Source organism: Musca autumnalis, unplaced genomic scaffold, assembly GCF_047663935.1.
Source record: "Musca autumnalis isolate F117 unplaced genomic scaffold, ASM4766393v1 scaffold_5, whole genome shotgun sequence".
NCBI classification, from domain to species: Eukaryota; Metazoa; Arthropoda; class Insecta; order Diptera; family Muscidae; genus Musca; species Musca autumnalis.
The window spans coordinates 100142815-100165914 of NW_027412088.1; the positions used below are offsets into that span (position 1 = coordinate 100142815).

Below are 23100 nucleotides of genomic sequence, written 5' to 3' on the forward strand. Positions count from 1 at the left end.
GCAGTTTCTACATCATTAAGTTAAATATAGAATTGAGCTGAACTCATTGATATGAGAGAAATCTCGAGGGAAAATAAATATTGTTCGATTAGTGCGAGTGTGCGTCTGTGTGTTTGTTGCACAGTAGGTTTCGAGATGTTACCAGATCTTCATTCTGGAAAAGTCGGCAAGGAGAGGGGATTTGGTATAAATACAAGGGAATTGTGAGGACGTAGTCAGTTGTGATTTGTAGCGCGAACTAAACAGTCAGTTAAGGAAGAAGTAAAGGAAAGTTGTGTACTTAGTAATTTAAATCGGCTGTAAATAAGTGTAATAAAGTAAATAAAGCATTATAGAATCGTAATCTAGAACGAGCCATGTTTTATTTGGTTCCCATCGTATCGGGAAATAAAACAATGGCTACACGAAATTGAGTTAAACATCATTACGTAACAATATTTATTATTTTTTATTTATTTAAATATTTATTACAATTAAAAATTATAATAAACTCATAGCTAAAAGCACTAGCGACTACGGCTATCGGATTATTCCGTAACAATATAATGACAAAAAGTTCTAAAAAGAACCATGTAGGCATTAACTAAAATGAGTGGCTAAATGTTATCGTGCTACCGATTAAGTATTCAATTTTGGCCGAAAATTAATAATTTTCCAATCATACATTAAATTTCATAAAGGTCAAAATCAAGCTACACTTTTGGTTACATCCAAAATCTTTCCTCAGTTTAAGATCTGTTCTGTGAATGTTCACCTAAAGTACTCTTTTCGGTCTATGCATCCTGATAAAGTGGCCAAAAAACTCTAAAGACCCTACGGCAAACAACTAAAATTGTTGGTGGACACGATAACCATCAAGGAGTGACTTAAACGAGTTCTATTATGTTCTATATCGGACAACTCTTCCCCACAAATACTCAACATTTTCTCTTAAATGCTTAGTTATTGTTTGAGGATCAATCTGGTAGTTCTTATGGTCCTTATGATAACGATATTAGTGTTGTGTACTTCCAAAACGAACTAGTTCCAAAAATTTATTTTTAACAAAAAGCTATTGGAACTATATCCAGCTCTTGCGTTTATATAGTTCCTTTAGTTCAAATAATTCATGTCGGACATATAGTTCCTTTCAATCGCATAGTTCATATCCTTTCTTTATTACCACACTCTCTTCGATCTTCCTCGTTCGTTTCGTTCACTATTCAGATGCTGTCGTAAGAAGTGACTAAGAAACTTTAATTGACATCCAAAAATGGATGATGTCGATCCATTCCTTCAAGTACCTGTTTCACAAGAACACATTTACCCTAAAATCCAGTTTAAGATCACTTATCGAAGGGTGTTGACATTTTAATAGCAGGTATACATTGCAATTGATATACATTTTTCTAAGGAAAGCCAATACATCCCAAGATATTTGCCCAAATATTCCAGTCCACTCCTTCATAGACCTCCCGCACTAAAGTGCAGTTAAGTCCAGGCTTTCTTTGACGTCTCTATTACTACGCTATAATTTTATTCTCTTTACTTCCCCCAAACTCTGGTCAAACTATCGAGATGGGCACACAACAATGGTCTTGGAGTGAACCCATCTAAGACAGAGCTGGTCCTGTTTACGAGCAAGAGAAAAGTCAAACCACTCACCCTACCAACGCTTGATGGAATCACCCTAGAACTCTCTTTAGAAGCCAAGTACCTCGCCATCGTCCTGGACAACCAACTAACGTGGAAAATGAATGTCGAAGAACGTGTCAAGAGAGGTTATTCAATGGATGACCTGAGGTTTTGTAGTGTCTTCCAAGGCTGAGATATTTCATGATAAGTAACATGAAAAGGGACATAGCTGGACCGGTGACTATCTGTGTGGATAGTCTAGCGGCCTTAAATCACTTAGGTCCCACTCTATCAAGTCTGCGGCGGTTTTGGATTGGCAGAACACATTGGAAGTGCTAAAATCAGGTCACTGCAACATCGAGGGAAATGAAATAACGGATGAACTGAAGCGTTACGGATCGGAGTCAACCGATATTGAAGTCGAAGACTCAACCGAGCCACCTTTGTGACATATCATGCGGCAGTTGGAACAAAGATATCAAGACAATGCTAGCCAGATTTGACGCAACGAACCTAGGTGTAAGGTTGGACTTCAGTTCAACCTGAAAATAACGCTGCGAAAAATCACGGATCACTGTGGAATAAGATCAATGTCCTGCAAATGGTAAAAATATGAGACTGTTGGCTACTGCAGGTTATGCGAAGATGAAGAACAAACAGAGACAATCGAGCCGAGGACTTATTATGTCATTGACAAAATCTCACTGCCCGGAGACTGCGAATCATGGCTGAACATACGATCAAATCTCTGACAATCTTCTTCCAAACCAAGCCAACAAGTCTGTTTCTCCTTACCAAGGGTCTGAAGTGGCTTTAGCGAGCAAACTCTCTCTTTTTTTCTTCTCTAGACCTAAAATCTTGAATATCTCTCTCAAATCTCTGTTATATATATTTTTCCTTCTTTCCACGACACGAAGTTTTCTCATTAATTTATTTTTTCATCACCCCGCCAGAATAAACACAAAGGACCACAAAGTCTCCGAGTGAAGTAGATGTCTACAACGACATGGCTAGAATGTGTGAAAGTTCAGAACTTGTTCAATTGAACGATTTATTGAAAGGAGTACATGAAATAGGTTCGTTTAAAGGGTTCAGCTTTACGTTGAGTTGTTTAGTTCATGAACTAAAATATTGCTGAACTAAATGGATAGATAACAGATTGATCATAAATGATACGGGACACAGTAATTCAGAAGTAATTCTAGACTTGGTAGTATCTTTTTAAAAACGTACGCATTTTCTATGTTCAGATCCGGAAGTTTTTCTGATAAGATCAAAATATTCCTCACTAGGCTCATCCGTGGGTGGTTTCTTTCTCCTCTATCATTCAGTTGGTATAAGACCGCCCAAATGCCATATACTGAAGCATTGGACAAAAAATGTAAAAAAAACAGCATTGCATAAAACTGGTGACTATATATTATTTTAAACTTCTAATTTTCTACCATTTCTTGTTCACATTCATTCGTCTGTTTGCGAATCGACTAGCATGTCGCGTGATCATTGTGGAACATTCTGCATTGACGATTCTAGTATATGCATTAGCTAGTGAGTATAAATACGGGAAGGTAGCAGTTGGGTGAGTGAGTTGTAAATCATACCGCGAACTAAAAGCATGTCAAGTTCTGATTTGTAGCTAAACACACTACTGCAACTTGTGCCCTGTCGTTAGCATCTCATCGACAAAAATAAATCCAAGAAATTTGTCAATTCTCGAATACAGTGATTCTTAAGGCCTTGGTACATAAGCTACCTCGCCTGCTTACCTTGCTTGCTTCTGATAAAAGAATGAAAAAGAAAAGGGCAACCAAGTTCGAAATTTGCTCGGCCTCCATTATTCTTTTATTTTTGTTATGTCAGAAATGAAGCCGAAAAGCAAGGTAACCAGGCGAGGCAGCTTATGTACCCAGGCCATTATTTCTTAGCTTTGCTTCATTTGATTCGCGTCTGTGGGTATAATAAGTTTGTTATTTCTACATTAGGTGATTACTTTTTACAAGTTCGTATGCCTGTTTCATATTTCGATGAGTTCATGTTAAAGTCTATATAAAATCTTATATATAAGGTGAATAGATAAAAAACTTCATGAACAAAATTATTAAAAAAAATCAAAATTATTTGTGCGGAAGGTTTTTCGTCGAATCATTTTCAAAAACCATCAAAATCTCAATGACTTCTAGAGGGCGTTAAATGAGATTGTAATAGGATTCATTACAACCACAATGGCATGTTGTTGGTGTAGAAGCATAGGTCTGATGCTATGTTGGGAGCCGCTGGCCGAAACACTATGGTTTCGGGTCAATCCGGTACGAAAGAACCCGTTGCCGTGGGACAATGTACTGGCGTTGAGTGCCAGAAAGTACAGTAAAGTAAATAAGCTAAGAGGACTTTTCAAAATATCCAAGATATTTGTGTGGGAAAACAACTAATACGTACCTGCGTTGACTATAAACCAGAATACAGATTGTCTCATCATGCAAACTCATTTTGTGAAATCCTATAGATGAAGTATAATACTCTTGCGCACAAAATAAGTTCATTAGACACCCTGTTATAGAGTATTAAAAAATCTCGTCAACTGCATGTAAAAATCCATTATTTTCTTGATTTTTACAAGATATAAACAAATAAGTATACTCTCCAGTATTTCTAAAGTGACAAACTCATAACAAAAGACAATATTAAGAGTTCACGTCCATAAAGAAAAAAGAAAATAAATCCACCAAAAAGAAAATGACATTATAATATTGTAAAAACAACGTCCATAACCATGGCCTCCCACCACATCAACAACAATAATGTAATGCACGAGAACAACAAAGCTCTAAAGTATACTGTACTAAACACAAATAATGTGCAGCCTAAAGGTATACCATAAAAAGCAAAGAATAACAAAGCACACACACAGCAACAACAACAGGAGTACCCAACGTTGGAATACATTAATGTATTTTCAGTGAGGTAAGTTCAATGCGGAAAAAGTAGGAACCAAGGAAAGGAAAAAAGAAGATTAGAAGTTTATAATTTGATGCTACTTAACATAAGGATTTCATACATAGACTTTAGTTGTAGTTAAGAGTATACTTTAAGGCGCTTAGAGGCTCTAATAGTCAACAATAGAAATACAGTTTTTATGGGGTAGTGATTTTTGTCATTAGAGTTTCATAGTAAAATATAGAAATGATAAGTTGAAAGTATAACGATTTTAAGAAAAGTTTTTTAAAGAAATGACATTTTGTTCGAGCTTGAAGTCTTTAGTTGATGTATTATTTTTATTAATTACTCCCCGAAGATGGAATTCAAAGAATTCCGAAATATTGGGGAATAAACAAAGAAAAATAAACATCAACTAAAAACCTCAAGCTCGAACAATCTTTCATTTATTTAAAAATAAAAAGGCCGAAAAAAGTAATAAAAAATTAGAAAAGTTTTTACTTAATTAATATTTAACAATATTAAATTTATGAATTTTTATATCTTAAATTAGTAGAATTTCGAAATCGTATATATTCTTCACCACTAAAGTCGACAACCCACAAGAGGTTCATGTCTTCATTAAACCGCATGATTCAAATTTTATTTCTATGAATGTACTCGTAATTAGTAGTAAGGGCAGGAGTGAAACTAGATGTCATAACTAGGCACCTTCAATTTTCTTATTATATTCTGACATTTGGTATAATAATAGCGAAAAGAAAAGATAAGACAACTACCACAATTGTAGGTGGTTTATTTAATTAGTGCCTGCAGTCATCCGTATGCTACAACGTGGGTGGCACAAGTCTACGCGAAAGTTTGCGTAGTCACCCGCCAGCATTAAAATGTATTTTATCAACATTTTTATGAAAGTCAGCAGTTATGAAGACATGTTTTCTTTAACATAGTATACTTACTACCTCGCCAATATGAAATGTAACAAAATTGACAAGACAAATAAAAAAGTCATAAAAATATATATTTTTACAAGACATACAAAATTTTTGAATGATAAAAATATCATATAATAGTGTGCATCAAGTCGATAAGTGAATGAGGCTGAAATTTGAAATTTGCAGATAATGAAAAGGGTGTCTGTTGTTGAATATAGCTCTGCGGCCCATATTAATGAAACTTATAAACGTATCGGAAGAATTGACAGCGTCATTGTTTTTAGCAAAGACGCGAACCCTCAATTTGGTACGGTTAAGGAATTAACAGATCTCTGTTAAAAACTTAACAGCGCACTGCTGAGGATAAATTGAAATTTGAATCGTATGGCAAAATTTAATTTAAGAATGAAATTTATGAATGAAAATGAAATATGTGAAGAATATGTAAATGAATTAAGGGATAGTGTACATATTTATTTAGTATACAATTTAATTGTATTTATGAGGTTTGTTTAAACGATTGAATAATTATACACGTGTAAATTTCTAAAAAATTGCCCACGAACAAAACCAATACTACGCTACGAAAGCTGCTAAAGGGTAATTACCTTTGGGCACCCCCAAACAATGGGGAGGGGTTCGTCGACGGGATATTTTTTATGGAAAGGGCATCGAATGACCATCTAGCCTATGTGTTTCAGTAATTACCCTTTAGCAGCTTCGGTTGTTGGTACTTGTATTAGAAATTTACACGTGTATAATTACCCAGTTGTTCAATAAATAGCAATTGTCTACTTTGGCATAGCTATGTAACTAGTTACTCATTGATCCTAGTTACTTTATACCCAAAAATGACACACAAAATAGCCTATAACCTGTTTTTGCCACTGGAAATGGGCCTTCCTGCCTATCATGTCAATTCACTAGTTACAGGTAATGCGGCATGTAATATATTGACTATTTTATAGACTACCGATGGATAGTGTAATCGACAATGTTTCTCTCTTGTAATCTATTTTCAACATTATTTGTTTTTTTTAACAAAATATAAAAATGTTATGTCATATTGTTTATTCATAATTAAAAAACGTATTTTGATGCGTTTGTTGCGCAAAAATTTAAGATGCCAAAAAAGAACGTGTTACGAGCTAAATCATAGAAAGGATGAACAATTTAAGAATAATATTTATAATATACTAGCAAAGTGCCCGCTACTTCGTATGCGGAAAGGATATAAAAAAACAAATAAACAATATGTAATATGGAAATGGCGAACGCTGAAAATTTTATTGTACTTGTACAAATTTTAATCAATATTTATTGTTATTTTAGTACTGTTCCTACCGCTTTAGTTAGATTTTCAAAAAGATCAGCCGTATCTCACCCTTACATGTTAACAGCGAGACCAACATTGCACACCAATACTCACACTAAATCCAAAAAATACAGATTCCAGCACTGTCCCTACAACCAACAACAAATTGAGTGCCATTAAGTACTCTTCGTACCCATAAGTACGATTTTCCAAAATTGTACCATTTGGTATATTTCGTGGCCATAAGTACGAATTTCAAAAACTACCTCTATGTCTCAATCCTACACTCCAACCGTAGTCTTACCAAATTCCAGGATTCCAGCTCTATCCGTTCCCCCAAATACCCACTGTACCAAATTAAGTACCATTTAGTACTTTTCGTAGCCATAAGTACGAATTTCCAAAACTACATTAATCCTATACTCCAACAGTAATCTCAATAACAAATTGAAGGATTCCAGGTCTATTCGTTCACTCAAATCCAAATTGTACCAATTTTAATACCATTTAGTACCCAACAATAATCTCAATTCCAAATTTCAGGATTCTAGATTCCAAATCCCAATTGTACCAAATTTAGTACTTTTCGTTCCCATAGGTACGAATTTCCAAAACTGCCACAATCCTACACTCCAACAGAAATCTCAATTCCACTTTTCAGGATTCCAACTCTATCTCTTGACCCAAATCCTAATTATATCAAATTTAGTGCTTTTCGTATCCATAAGTACGAATTTCCAAAACTACCACAATCCTACACTCCAACAGAAATCTCAATTCCACTTTTCAGGATTCCAACTCTATCCGTTGACCCAAATCCAAATTATACCAAATTTAGTACTTTTCGTACCCATAAGTACGAATTTTCAAAACTACTTCCATTCTAAGCTCCAACTGCAGCCTTAATTCAAAAATTTCAGGATTCCAGCTCTATCCGATCAACCTAAATCCAAATTGTACAAAATTTAGTACCATTTAGTACTTATCGTACCCATAAGTACGAATTTTCAAAACTGCTTCCATTCTACTCCCTAACAGCAGCCTTAATTCAAATTTCAGGATTCCAGCTCTATCCGTTCGCCCAAATCGTAATTGTACCAAATTTAGTACCATTTAGTACTTTTCGTACCCATAAGTACGAATTTTCAAAACTACTTTCATTCTACTCTCTAACATCAGCCTTAATTCAAATTTCAGGATTCCAAGTCTATCCGTTCAACCTAAATCCAAATTGTACAAAATTTAGTACCATTTAGTACTTATCGTACCCATAACTACGAAGTTTCAAAACTGCTTCCATTTTACTCTCTAACAGCAGCCTTAATTCAGATTTCAGGATTCCAGCTCTATCCGTTCGCCCAAATAGTAATTGTACCAAATTTAGTACCATTTAGTACTTTTCGTACCCATAAGTACGAATTTTCAAAACTATTTCCATTCTACCCTCCAACTGTGGCCCTAATTCTAAATTTCAGGATTTCAGCTCTATCCGTTTAACCTAAATCCAATTTGTACCAAATTTAGTACCATTTAGTACTTTTCGTACCCATAAGCACGAATTTTTAAGACTACACACATTTTACTCTCCAACAGTGGCCTTAGTTCAAAATTGCAGGATTCCAGCTCTATCCGTTCTCCCAAATCATAATTGTACCAAATTTAGTACCATTTAGTACTTTTCGTACACATGTGTACACTTTTCCTAAACCACCTCCTTAATTCAACCGTACCTTTTAACCTTGATTCTCACACTGAAATTCAACCTTTAACCTTTATCCGTTCACATAATACCAAATGGTACTAAATTTGGTAACTTTTAGTACTTTTCGTACACTTATAGTTCGAATTTCCAAAACCCCTTTGGTACACCTTTCTAACTCTCCATCAGTGACCTTCATTCCAAATTTCAAAGTTCTAGCTCTACCGGTTCGCCAAATACAAACGGTACCATATTTAGTACCTTTTAGTACTTTTCGTACCCTTCCAGTTCGAATTTCCAAAAACCCAGCCTTATCTGACCCCTTCGGACCAAGAGTGATCCACACCCAAAATTTCAGGATTCTAGCTTCAGCCGTTTCGTCTGGGCGTTGATGAATCAATCAGTCAGTCAGTCAATCACTTTACTCTTTTATTAATATAGATATCCTGCTTTATCTGTTCACCCAAGTCCAAATTGTACCAGATTTAGTACCGTCCAGTACTTTTCGTACCCATAACCAAAAATTTTCAAAACTACCTCAATCCTACAACTCAACAGTACTCTTAATTCCAAATCTTAGGATTCCAGCTGTATCCGTTACGCCAAATCCAAGTTGTACCAAGGTTAGTACCATTTAGTACTTTTCGTACCCAAAAGTACGAATTTCTTAAACTTTCACAATGCTACAGTCCAACAATAATCTTAGTTCCAAATTTCACTATTCCAACTCTATCCGATCACTCATATCCAAATTGTACCAGGTTTGATACCATTTAGTACTTTTCGTACCCATAACCATAAATTTTCAAAACTACCTCAATCATTCACTCCAATAGTAATCTTAATTCCAAATCTCAAGATTCCACCTTTATCCGATCACTCTATTCCAAATTGTACCAAATTTGGTACCATTTAGTACTTTTCGTACCCAAAAGTACGAAGTTCCAAAATACCTTTATACTACACTCCTACAGTAATCCTAATTCTAAATTGCAGGATTCCAGCTCCATCTGTTCAAAATGTACCTTAGTTGGTACTATTTAGTACTTTTCGTACTCATATGTACGAATTTCGAAAACTACTTCCATATCTCACACCTACACTCCAACAGTAATAGAAATTCCAAATTTCAGAATTCTAACCGTATCGGTTCGCCAAATTCAAAGTGTACCAAATTTAGTACCATTTAGTACTATTCGTACACATGAATGCACATTCCCAAAACCATATATCAACACATCTTCCAGACCTTGATTTACATTCCAAATTTGAAGATTTTACCTCTATTCTTTCCCATAATACGAAATAGTACTAAATTTAGTACGTTTTAGTACTTTTCGTAGACTTGTAGTCCGAATTTCCAAAAACCCTTTGGTACACCTTTTTATCTTTCCATCAGTGACCCTCATTCCAAATTTCAGAGTTCTAGCTCTACCGGTTCGCCCAAATGCAAATTGTACCAAATTTAGTACCATTTAGTACTTTTCGCACACAAGAGTACACATTTCCAAAACCACCGCCTTGTATCAACACATCTTCTAAACCTTGATTTTTATTCCAAATTTCAAGATTATAGCTCTATCCGTTCACATAATACCAAATGGTACTAAATTTGGTAACTTTTAGTACTTTTCGTACACTTATAGTCCGAATTTCCAAAAACCCTTTGGTATACCTTTCTATCTTTTCATCAGCGACCATCATTCCAAATTTCAGAATTCTAGCTCTTCGCGTTTGGCTAATACTAATGGTACCATATTTAGTACCTTTTGGTACTTTTCGTACCGTTCTAGTACGAATTTCCAAAAACCAAGCCTTATCTGTCACCTTCGGACCAAGAGTGACCCTCACCCAAAATTTCATGATTCTAGCTTCAGCCGTTTCGTCTGGGCGTTGATGAATCAATCAGTCAATCAGTCAGTCAGTCAGTGAATCAGTCACTCTACTCTTTTATTAATATAGATGTATCTGTGGTAAGTATTGATATCTATCTTGACGGAATACATTATCGCATCATTTCATTAAATTTTATACATTTTATTTCAGAAACTTTTGAATGATCTGAAGGACACACGAGAAAAACATTGCAAGGACCAAATAAACATAAGTCGCTGTATCAATTAGCCACACAACATTTCCTGTATCAAGGATCAACATGGACCTGTCATATCCATAAGTATACCAAATTATATTGTCCTTTATATTGCACTCCATGTAATAAAATAAAGTGTGGCTAATGCATATATGCATTTACCCATTTTTCTGACTTCAAGTTACTACTAATTTTGGCTATCATTTCTGACTACCGAATTGACTGGTTACTGGTAATGCAATGAAGGGACAATTCGGATTCCTAAGACTATCGAATTGACTGGTTACTGGTAATGCAATGAAGAGACAATTGCCTTCACACGACTATCGAATTGGGTGGTTACTGGTAATGCAGTGAGGAGACAATAGACCCCTTCCTATGACATGCCCATGTTAAATTCACCAGTCTATAACATGCAAGTAGATTGGGTGGTAACTAAGGGTGTTTACCAGTAGCCAGCAAAATTCCTAGTTATTCCCTAGTTACCCGAACAACTGGGTATTTAATCGATTAAACAAATCTCACAAATACAATTAAATTGTATACTAAAGAAATATTTACAATATTTACACTATTTACAATAAATTTAACGTATATACTATCTTCGACAACAGTTCTAAAAAACACATATTATCCGCTTTATATTAAAGATGGACCTACCTCAAGTCCATCTTTAATATCAAGTGGATACTGACCTCACAGCTGGCATGCCAGGACTCTTTACAGCAATGATGCACAAAATAATATGTATGACTGTAATATTTGTGCCATGAATCGACGCTAGAGTACTGCTTTGTTCATAGCTGCTCTACATAGTAGGTGCAGTTTGTGAACTGACGGATGTACTTGGAAAGTACAAAGCTGATATTATTGCCTTACAGGAAGTGCGATGGAATCGGGCAGACCTAAAGATCACAATCAATTATGCACGAAATTATAGCTGCCTTGAAACGAAACAGGTGCTAGGTGTTAAATTTATGGTAATTTGGAGATTTAAAACCCTGGTACCCATTTTTACTCCGGTTAATGGCAGAATGTTACAATCCATATAAAAGCAAAGTTCTTTATCATCAGTCTCATATGCGCCCATTCCCCGACCGAAGAGAATGGATATACTCTACGAGTGCCTGGAGAGAGCATTTGACCGCTACCCAGGCCATGACATTAAGATTGTTTTAGGAGATATTAAAGCTAAAATTGTGAGAAAAAATATCTTTGGCCCCATGATCAGCAACTTAAGCCCTCATAAAGTCACATTCAACAACGGTATGAGGCTGATCACTTTTGCAACGACAGAAAATATGGAAGTAAGCAGCGCCAGATTCCAGCGCCACATTCAACACCTCGACATACACAAGGTCATGTGTGAAAAACCAGCAACGAGATCGATGATGTTGTGATCGATGCAAGACACAGTTCCTTAGATGTCTACTCGGTTCGAAGAGCGAACATAGATTTCGATCATTTCCTTGCAGCATCGCTCGTCTTAATGTTGCTGCAAAAGTGCGATAAGCCTACTCCGCTCAACTAACCCACATGCTAGAAGACGCAACCCCTTGTCCCTATAATGTGGAGGAGAAAAATAAAGTTCAGGAGTTAAAGTGAAGTCCGAACATTTTATCAGAGTGTTAATAACCAAAAAGGGTATGGTGCTGGCACATTCTCCTGCAAAGATGATGAAGGGAACTGATACAGATAACGTACTGAGGATCTAGAAGAAGCATTTAACCAAGCTTATGGTATCGAATATGTGCGGCGATGAAGATACCCCCAAAAACCAATCCCAAAAGACGGCATTGAGTATTTGCCACCTAGCACAGAGGGGAAACATAGGCCTAAAGTTGCTCAAAACTCAAAATATGAAAATCGTTTTTTATGAAAAAAATGTTGATAAACCGCAACCAGACTCTTTAACCAATCCAATGCAGCAGTCGGCTGAACTCAGCCATACTGAAAACAAAAAGTAAATTTTCGAAAATTAAGAAATTAGGTGGACATTAAAATGACATTATTTCCGCGAAAATTTATATTTTTCAAGATTTATTGTTTTTGTACAGTCTCAGAACAAGATTAGCATTTATAATTTTGAGATTTATTTTACATCTTTGCTCTTTAGTAATGGTGATACATATCCTCTTTATGAAAATTTTTTATGATAATTTTTAAGAATACTACAATTTCAATAGTGAAAAAGTCTATTTCCCCGTCGTTTCCCGACCATTGCTTCTTATAATGTTTTATGCGCTTGAGTCTCAAATATCAGATTCAATCATAAAAAATTGCGCATATTTGCGCCATTCCGAAAAAATCTAATTTTTCTCAACTAAAATATGAAATATTTTTATATGGAATTGCAAGATTTATTCACACTAAATTTTGTTCCGCCTTATAACCGGGACTCTTATTTATCAGACTAAACCAACACATATCAAATATGTCTGCATTATTCAGAAATATTCACGGCTTTTCTCATGTTAATTGAGAAAAATTTAATTTAAGTAAGTTTCAAAAAATAAAATTTGGAATGAAATATATGTATATGAGACTATATATACATTGCACCGATTTGTTTGAAACTTGGCTCAATGTTTTTTGTTGGCTAGTTCAGGTTGCATGTGTCAAATTTCAGTGATTTTATCTCATATCAGATGCGAATATATATGGAAGCTGCATCCAAATCTGGACCGATTTTCATTATTTTCTATAGGATTAATCCTTGTACAGAAGATATGCTTTGTGCAAAATTTTATATCAATCCGACTATAAATGAGATTTCTAGGGCTTTTGATCAAATTTTAACACAAATTTCCTCTCTGTGCCTAGCCAAAATGAGCTCAAGACAGCAATTAATCTGCTGAAGAACAACAAAGGTAATAGGAACTGATGCCGCCTGTAGAACTGTTCAAGACCAGCGGCGACATAAGTATGCGTCCGTAGCATTTGGCTGGAGGAATGCATACTCAACGATTGGAACTCAATCTGATATGTTTCGTGCGCAAGAATAGAGACAAGACGGTTTGTGCCAACTATAGTCTCCCATCCATCGCATATAAAGTGCTGTCGGATGTATAGCCTGAACGACTAAAACCTATGGACAATGGAATAATCTTCACATTACGCCAAATACTATAGTATTTGTAATCTCTATAGAGATGATCCATAATCCTAAGTAGCTATGTGTCGACAATAACGTAGCTATGAAAGACAATAAAATTGGGGTTTTAGCCAGGTAAATCGATACCTGAACCACTGTGCTTCGTACGAATAACGAGCTGTACCAGCCGACCGGCATCTATACATTAAAACATATCTTGCTACAACGATTGCGTTTGCTAGGGCATGTCAGCAGGATAGAAAAACAAGTACAAAAGTATCAGTCGGCTTTGCCGACAGAGATATACCCTCAGCCTGTGCAAATTGAAACACTTTTTTACAAAAAAACTTATGTATTTAGGGGCTTTCAAAATTTTGGGTATGAACCGACAAAAATTTTGATTAGGATAAAAGTTCAAAAATTTTGCGGAAAAGGTACTTAAAGGAATAGACCGACATAGACCAATGGGGGTGCCATACGGGGTTTTTATACCATTCGGGCTATTTTCTCAAGAGGTATGGACTTGCCCCTGAAACAACTTTTACCATCGTAATTGAGGCAGCGAATGTAAGTTGCTTCAACAAAAATCAAAGTGATTTAATAGCAGGTCTTAAAGTAAACTTATCCAAAATTTTGTGTGGGAGGTACCGGATGGAGTGGACAAATATAGTCCATATTCGAACCTGATCTATATCTGGTAGATATTATGAGAATGCGCAAAGTACGGAAGTGACCGATTTCACTCCCATTAAGAGTTATTGTGCGCACAATTTTTCCGAACATTTTTGAACTTTATCTACGAACTTAAACTAAGTTTGGAAACAATATTACGAAGGCCAAATTTTGGCCGGAATCGGCATATCCGTTCGAAAATTATCTTGCGCTTCTACCCATAAACATGGTGTCATAGGGTTGGTTTTTCAACTTTCAGGCTATTTTCTCAGGAAGTATGGACTTACCCCTGAGGAAACTTGTACCTTCGTATAGGGGACAGTGAATACACGATGCTACAACAAAAACCAAGGCGATTCGAGAGCAGGTCCTAAACTGAACTTTTCCTAAATTTTGTGTGGGAGGTACTCGACGGAGTTTACCGATTGAGTCCATATTAGAACCTTATATAAGTCTGGTAGAAATTTCATACTCTGCAAAGTATGGACCAAATCGGTTACTCCCTTCAAGAGTAATCGTATGCACAAATTTTCCGAACATTTTCGACTTTTGTGGGGAGGTACCGGAAAGAGTGGACCGATATAATCCATCTTTGAACTTGAACTAAGTTTGGACAAAATATTACGAAAGCCAAATTTTGGACCGAATCAGATCCGATCGAGAGTTATCTTGCGCTCCAACCACTACACACGGTGTCATAGGGTTTTTTTGGAACTTTCAGGCTATTTTCTCAGGAAGTATGGACTTGCCCCTAATGAAACTTACAGCGTCGTATAGAGGACAGTGAATACAACTTGCGTAAACAAAAATCAAAGCGATTCGAGACCAGGTCCTAAACTGAACTTTTACGAAACTTTGTGTGGGAGGTACCCGAAGGAGTGGACCGATTGAGTCCATATTGGAACTTCATCTAAGTTTGTTAGAAATTACATGATGTGTAAAGTATGAATCGGTTATTCCCTTCAAGAGTTATCGTGCGCACAAGTTTTGCGACAATTTTTGAACATTTGTCGGGGAGGTACCTGAAGGAGTGGACCTATATGGCCCATCTTCGAACTTAAATCAAATCTGGACAAAATATTTCGATACCCAAAATTTGAACCGAATCCATTGATCCGTTCGAGAGTTATCGTGGGCACCAGCCAGCCAGACAGACAGACGGACGGACATTGCTAGATCGACTCAAAATTGTCTGAAACGGATATCGTACAAACATACTTGGGGTCTAAAACCATTATTTCGATGAGGCACATTTTTGGTCGTATCAAAGTGTAAATACCCTCTTTAGCCTAAAGGCTGAGGGTATAAAAACGTCCGCCAGAAAGGCATTTTAATACGAGCCAGTTGACAGTATACAACCCAAGGGAATACCAAAGCTCCTATGAAAAGACTGATATCACAAAACATGGCATCCGAAATTGAAGAAATAAAGCAGAATATAGGTGCATTTGGAAATCTATCTAAGTTCGGCTTATGACACAAAACGTTCTTGTTAGAATGTAAAACCATCAAGGATGGAAGGCTTTGTCGACGTTTAGTGGCCATAGTATACCTATTATACGTTGTGCCACAGACCCTTGTTTACAAATGATTTAGAGGTAGTTACGGTTACCAAAATAGTACTATATAAATTGTAGGTAGTTATGGCTACTATATAAATCCGTTCTTTCGTATCCAACTTAGGAATAGGTAAGCCGATTTTCGATTAATCGTCTTTTTGCAGTCAAAAGTCTAAAAATCGTAGTCGACTTTTGTCTGGAGGAAAAATCTTGTGATCGATTTTAGAGTTTGCCCATAGATTGTTGGGTTGGCGGTTTTACAATTTTGGCAGTTTTTCAGTTTCAACAGAAAACTTGAAAATCGACGAATTATTATAATCGATTATAATCGCCAGACCAAAATGGAAAATACGAAAAATCGATTATTGCTTTCCATTATTATTCAACTTTCCAACTTATTATTCAACTTAAATTCTGTTATATTTATTTTCTTACTTGAAATATTTGCAACAAAAAGAAAATACTTTTCTTCAAAAGAAAAGATTCAAGTGGTTTTGAAGATCTATGCAATTATTTGTGCATTTTCCATGTAAACATTCCACATCATTGAGAGTTTGTTTGGTCGGTTGGTTTAGAAGTAAAATATATTGGGCAACTTCTTCATCGTATTTGGTTTGTTTTTTTTGCAAATGTTTTGACCTCAATTTCTATTCAGGTTTTGTGAAGTATCTTCAATGATTTTGTTGTAGCAAATGCACGAACACACACATGCACCCGAAAAGTTTACATTTTAAATTGCATTTTCTTTTGATTTCTATGATTTCTTGCCTTCCTTTAAAGAATTATTAAGGAAAATGCGAGAGCCTTAGAGAAAATTTAAAAAATATGTAAGTTATTTATTTAACGACAAATGCAAGTGCATGATGTTACAAAGGTACATATGTATATTTCTTGGAAACTTTCAAGATTTTACGAAATGCAGGTGCATGATGTTACAAATTTTCAAGATTTCAAGATTTGTTACTTGCACCCGAAGAGATAATAATTGAATAGATACTTAAAATACTCTGTTCCAGAATTTTAACAATTTTTTTTAATAATTTGTAAAAAAAATAAAAAGTAGTAGTGAAAAAGGTTGTAAGACAGAGTATTCGATGTTAATGGGTTCTTCTTCACGTGTGTAAATACAAATCGGAATATCGAATGTTCAATCATACGTGGAGTCTGATAAAATTGCAAATCAAATAACCCGGAATAATATTATACAAAAATAGAGAAAAGTGCTTTTCCACTTTGAAAAAAATATTTTTTAAAAATCCACGTTTCTTGATTGGTCATTGAAAAAATATTTTTTAAAAATCCACGTTTCTTGATTGGTCATTGAAAAAATATTTTTTTAAAAATCCACGTTTCTTGATTGGTCATTGAAAAAATATTTTTTTAGAAATCCACGTTTTTTGATTGTTCCTTGAAAAAAATATTTTTTTTAAATCCACGTTTATTGATTGGTCCTTGAAAAATATTTTTTAAAAATCCATTTCTATGGGTCCTTAAAGAAAAATTGTTTTTAATAAAAAATAATTAAAAAAATTATACAAAAATAGAGAAAAGTGTTTTTCCACTTATTTATCCACTTTTAGCGGCTATTTATTGACAAAGGTTAGTTGGTTGGCTTGTAAGTAGTTTTCGCTACGAAAACACACCTTATTTGGGATTTTTGCTGGACAGATGTATGGATGACTGGCTTACGGGGGGGCTGACAATTTAACATATCGGAACTCAAACCCAACTTTGGAAATGTGTATCAGTTGTAAATATGGGACACTTAGGTAAAGCGTGTCACGCATATCACGCGTGTCTGTTATTTTGGGACAGCAATTGGTAAATGTCTTTTGGTATTTAAAATATTCTTCTACCACTTAGTAGGTTAGTTTATAATATATTTCCAAAAAATGGTACCTTCCCAGCATTATTAACTTCACCCAAAATAACCCACAAGTCACATTCTTTTTAAATGTGATTTGTTGCTTTGGCCCCTCAAAGCAATCATATGCAAAAAGAAGAAAAAGAAGAAGCAAAAGGAAAGAAAATATAAAACATACCAAACAGACAACGAAGCCGACCGATTTTTTCGGCTCGCTCGCTCACGTCTGTGCAAGACAATCGGCGGCGGCGCGCCGACTTATTTACCGACTCGCGGCTAAATTTCAGCTTAGTTAACATGTAGTTAAAACATAGTCCCGGTACAAATAGAATGAATTTCATTAAAAAATTTCATGAAATCAGACGTTCTTAGATCAAATTCCCCACTACAGAAATTTCATAAAATTGCTCAGAAAGCAAAATTTCATGAAATTTTTTCAATGAAATTAGTCTAGTGTGGACCGGGACTATGTATATGGCGAAATTTCATGGATTTTTGCTGAAAATTATCGGCGCGCGCCGTTTCTACCGATTTGACGACTGGCGATTTTTAGCCGATTTGAGCCGACAAAATCGGCGGCGGCTCGACTCGAAGAAAACGAGCGGCGGCGGCGCGCCGCCGATTTTTAGCCGACTGGCTTCCTCCTCTGATACCAAACACATTACTGATGAGTTTTTTATTACATCAAATGGGTACCAACGAGACCAGGCAACCAACCAACCTATCTACCATCGACATCAATGCATCCATCATAACCTAGTTGAGAAAACAGATGCTGCAGCTCTAGTTGTGCTTGTTCTGCTGATGATATTTTGGGTCTTTAGCAGACAACACACGTTTCAAAATTTGGCTTACATCTTTTTCGTGGAACATATTTAGTGTTTCCGTAAAACGGTAGCATATATTGGAGAACATGTTGCCGTCGTTGTTGTTGCTGTTACAACAACATTTACTTAGATTTTTTTCTATTCTTTACTATGGCAACAGAATTCGCAATTTTGCGAATCAGTGTGTGTGTGTGCGAGTGGCTGTGTAATATTTTTGTTTCCTTTTTTCGCAAGATCAAATCATTTTCTTTGGCAATTTCCACGAAGTAGAAGAAGCATCTAAAATGTCTGAATGCCAATATTACATTTAATGATGATAAGGATTTAATATTGCGTTAAGCAATAAATATAAAATTGCCATTAACAACTGAATTTAATGTTAAATTGCAAAATAAATTCGCCGAAAAAACGTCATTAATAATACATCATGGAAGCCATGTGTGTTTGGGGAGATAAATCAGGCATTATTAGTTTATCACGTGAAAAATAATTACGAGTAAATGAAAAACAAAACATCCCAAAGGCACAAAGGGGGTTTCCCTCATATCAAGAGTACACTGATAATTTTTAAAAGAAACTTACAAAGCTGTTATTATCGTCAAAGGAAATGCGATGAAACAACATCAGCGGTGTAAACAACATCAACGATTCTCAGGAAAAATTTGTGGGCCACGTGAGCCGAGTAACCTATTAAAATTGTACAAGGCGAAATTTCAAAGATCCAAAAAATATTTTTCAAGGATGAAAAAATATTTTTTAAAGATGCAAAAATATTTTTCAAAGATCCAAAAAATATTTTTCAAAGATCCCAAAATATTTTTCAAATGTCAAAACATATTTTTCGAAAAACCAAAAATATTTTTCAAAGTTCCAAAAATATTTTTCAAAGATCCAAAAATATTTTTCAAAGATCCCAAAATATTTTTCAAAGGTCAAAAAATACTTTTCAAGGAACCAAAAATATTTTACAGAGATCCAAAAACATTTTTCAAAAGTCCATAAATATTTTTCAAAGGTCAAAAAATATTTATCAAAGAACCAAAAATATTTTTAAAAGGTCCAAAATCCACAAATATTTTTCAAAGTTCAAAATATATTTTTCAGCAATATTTTTTAAATATTTTTTTAAAACCACGTTTATTGGTCGTTGAAAAAATATTTTTAAGAACCCACGTCTGTTTATTGGCCCTTGAAAAATTATTTTTAAAATTCCACATTTATTGGTCCTTGAAAAAATATTTTTAAAAATCCACGTTTATTGGTCCTTGAAAAAATATTTTTAAAAATCCACGTTATTGGTCGTTGAAAAAATATTTTTTAAAATCAACATGTATTGGTCCTTGATGATATATTTTTAAAAATCCCCGTTTATTGCTCCTTGAAAAAATATTTTTAAAAATCCACGTTATTGGTCGTTGAAAAAATATTTTTTAAAAAATCCACGTTTATCGATTGGTTCTTATATAAATTGTTTTTTTTTTAAAAATCCACGTTTATCGATTGGTTCTTATATAAATTGTTTTTTTTTTTTAAAATCCACGTTTATCGATTGGTTCTTAAATAAATTATTTTTTTAGAAAATCCACGTTTATCGATTGGTTCTTAAATAAATTGTTTTTTTTTTTAAATCCACGTTTATCGATTGGTTCTTAAATAAATTGTTTTTTTTTTTTTAAATCCACGTTTATCGATTGGTTCTTAAATAAATTGTTTTTTTTTAAATCCACGTTTATCGATTGGTTCTTAAATAAATTGTTTTTTTTTTTTTTTTAAATCCACGTTTATCGATTGGTTCTTAAATAAATTGTTTTTTTTTTTTTTTTTTTAATCCACGTTTATCGATTGGTTCTTAAAAAATATTTTAAAAAATCCACGTTTATTGATTGGTCCTTGAAAAAAATATTTCTTTAAAAACCCACGTTTATTGATTGGTTCTTGAAAAAATATTTTCTAAAAACCCAAGTTTATTGATTGGTTCCTGAAAAAAATATTTTTAAAAATCCACGTTTGTTGGTCCTTGAAACAATATTTTTAAAAATCCCCGTTTATTGGTCGTTGAAAAAATATTTTTAAAAAATCCACGTTTAATGGATTGGTCCTTGAAAAATATTTTTTTAAAAAAATATACGTCTATTGATTTGTCCTTGAAAAAATATTTTTTTAAAATCCATGTTTATTAAATGGTCTTTGAAACAATATTTTTTAAAAAATCCACGTTTATTGATTTGTCCTTGAAAAAATATTTTTAAAAATACACGTTTATTGGCCGTAGAAAAATATTTTTTTAAAAATGCACGTTTGTTTATTGGTCCTTGAAAAAATATTTTTTACAAATTCACGTTTGTGTATTGGTCCTTGTAAAAATATTTTGTTAAATCCACGTTTGTTTATTGGTCCTTACATTTTTTTTAAATCCACATTTGTGTATTGGTCCTTGGAAAAAATATTTGTTTTAAATACACTTTTGTTTATTGGTCTTTGAAAAAATACATTTTTTTTAAAAAAGATCCATGTTTATCGATTGGTCCTTGAAAAAATATTTTCTAAAAAACCAAGTTTGTGTTTTAGCCCTAGAAAAAATATTTTCTAAAAAACCAAGTTTGTTTTTTAGCCCTAGAAAAACTATTTTTTCTTAAATCCACGTTTATTGATTGGTCCTCGAAAAAATATTTTAAAAAATTCACGTTTATGGGTTGGTCCTCGAAAAAATATTTTAAAAAATCCACGTTTATTGATTGGTCCTCGAAAAAATATTTAAAAAAATCCACGTTTATTGATTGGTCCTTGGCAAAATATTTTTTAAAAATCCACGTTTATTGGTCGTTGAAAAAATATTTTTAAAAACCCACGATTATTAATTGGTTCTTGACAAAATATTTTTTTAAAAATAAAATAAATTCTTAAATAAATTGTTTTTTAAAAATAAAATAAATTCTTAAATAAATTGTTTTTTAAAAATCCACGTTTATCGATTGGTTCTTAAATAAATTGTTTTTTTTTTAATCCACGTTTATTGATTGGTCCTTGAAAAAAATATTTTTTAAAAAATCCAAGTTTATTGATTGGTCCTTGAAAAAAATATTTTTAAACAAGTGAGCAAAGGTTATAGTCGGGACGGGGCCGACCATGTGATACCCTACACCACTACCCCTGTGCATAAACTTTTCACTGGTAAACATTTCTTTTAGGGAATATAATCCGACTACCACCAAAAATAATATGCCTCTTTCTCTCTGGGACCCCCATAAGCAACCAAAATTTCGTGACCATCCGATCAAAATTACGACCTGTAGCTTGATTGCAAAAAATGGAAGAATTGGATGCATTACCCACTATTGTGGTATCTCCCTTGTTTGGCCACCTTCGCCAACCTGCTTTACACCAATGTAAAGGTAATATTTTCTTCTTCCATTGACAGGCTTTGCCGTTGGAATACCCCTACCAGAAGCCGATATATTCACAAAGAATAAAACTTTGAATATGTCTCCAAATGAGTTTTTCCACATTCCGACCCCTACATATTATCCGACTATCACCAAAATCAATAGGCTTCTTCCTCTGTGGGGCCCCCATCTACCCCCAAAAATTTCGTCACTATCCGATCAAAATTCCAACTTGTAGCGTGATTACAAAAAATTTATATATTGGGTATATTACTGAATTTTGCAATATTTCGGTTTGCTCACTTACGCCAACATACTTTGCATCAATATAAACGAGATATTTTCTTCTTCCATTGACGGGTAATCCTTTTGGAATACTCCAACCAGAAGCGGAGATATTCGCATAAAAAAAAGTTGACTTTTCTCCACATAAGCTTTTCGCTTAGTCCGACTCCTGAATATTATCCGACCATCACCAAACTAAATAGGCTTCTTCCTCTGTTGGACCCGCATCAACTCCCAAAAAATTCGTGACGATCCGATCAAAATTGCGACCTGTAGCGTGATTACAAAAAAATTGGAAAATGGGATGCATTATCTACTATTGCCATATCTCGGCTATTTAACCACCTACGACAACCTACTTTACATCCTTGTAAAGGTGATATTTTCTACTTTCCTTGCCAGGTTTTGCTTTAGATATACCTCTTAAAGAAACAGAGATATTGGCTTAGAAATAAAACGTTGACCTTTCCCCAAATAAGTGTTTGCCCATTCCGACCCCTGAATATTATCCGACCATCATCAAAATCAATAGGCTTCTTTCTCTTTGGGACCCCCATTAACCCCCAAAACTTTGTGACGATCCGATCAAAATTGCGACCTGTAGCGTGATTACAAAAAAATCGGAAAATGGGATGCATTATCGACTATTGCCATATCTCTGCTGTTTGACCACCTACGACAACCTACTTTACATCGTTGTAAAGGTGATATTTTCTACTTTCCTTGCCAGGTTTTGCTTTTGATATACCTCTTAAAGAAACAGAGATATTGGCTGTAAAATAAAATGTTGACTTTTCTTCAAATAAGTGTTTGCCCAGTCCGACCCC

The 23100-nt window shown here is 34.4% G+C and overlaps 1 protein-coding gene across 3 annotated transcripts in view; it reads right to left on the reverse strand.

The window, feature by feature from the left end:
• Positions 1 to 23100, reverse strand: part of LOC141387357 (uncharacterized) — a 676195-nt gene that overhangs the window by 308920 nt on the left and 344175 nt on the right. The window lies entirely within an intron of this gene.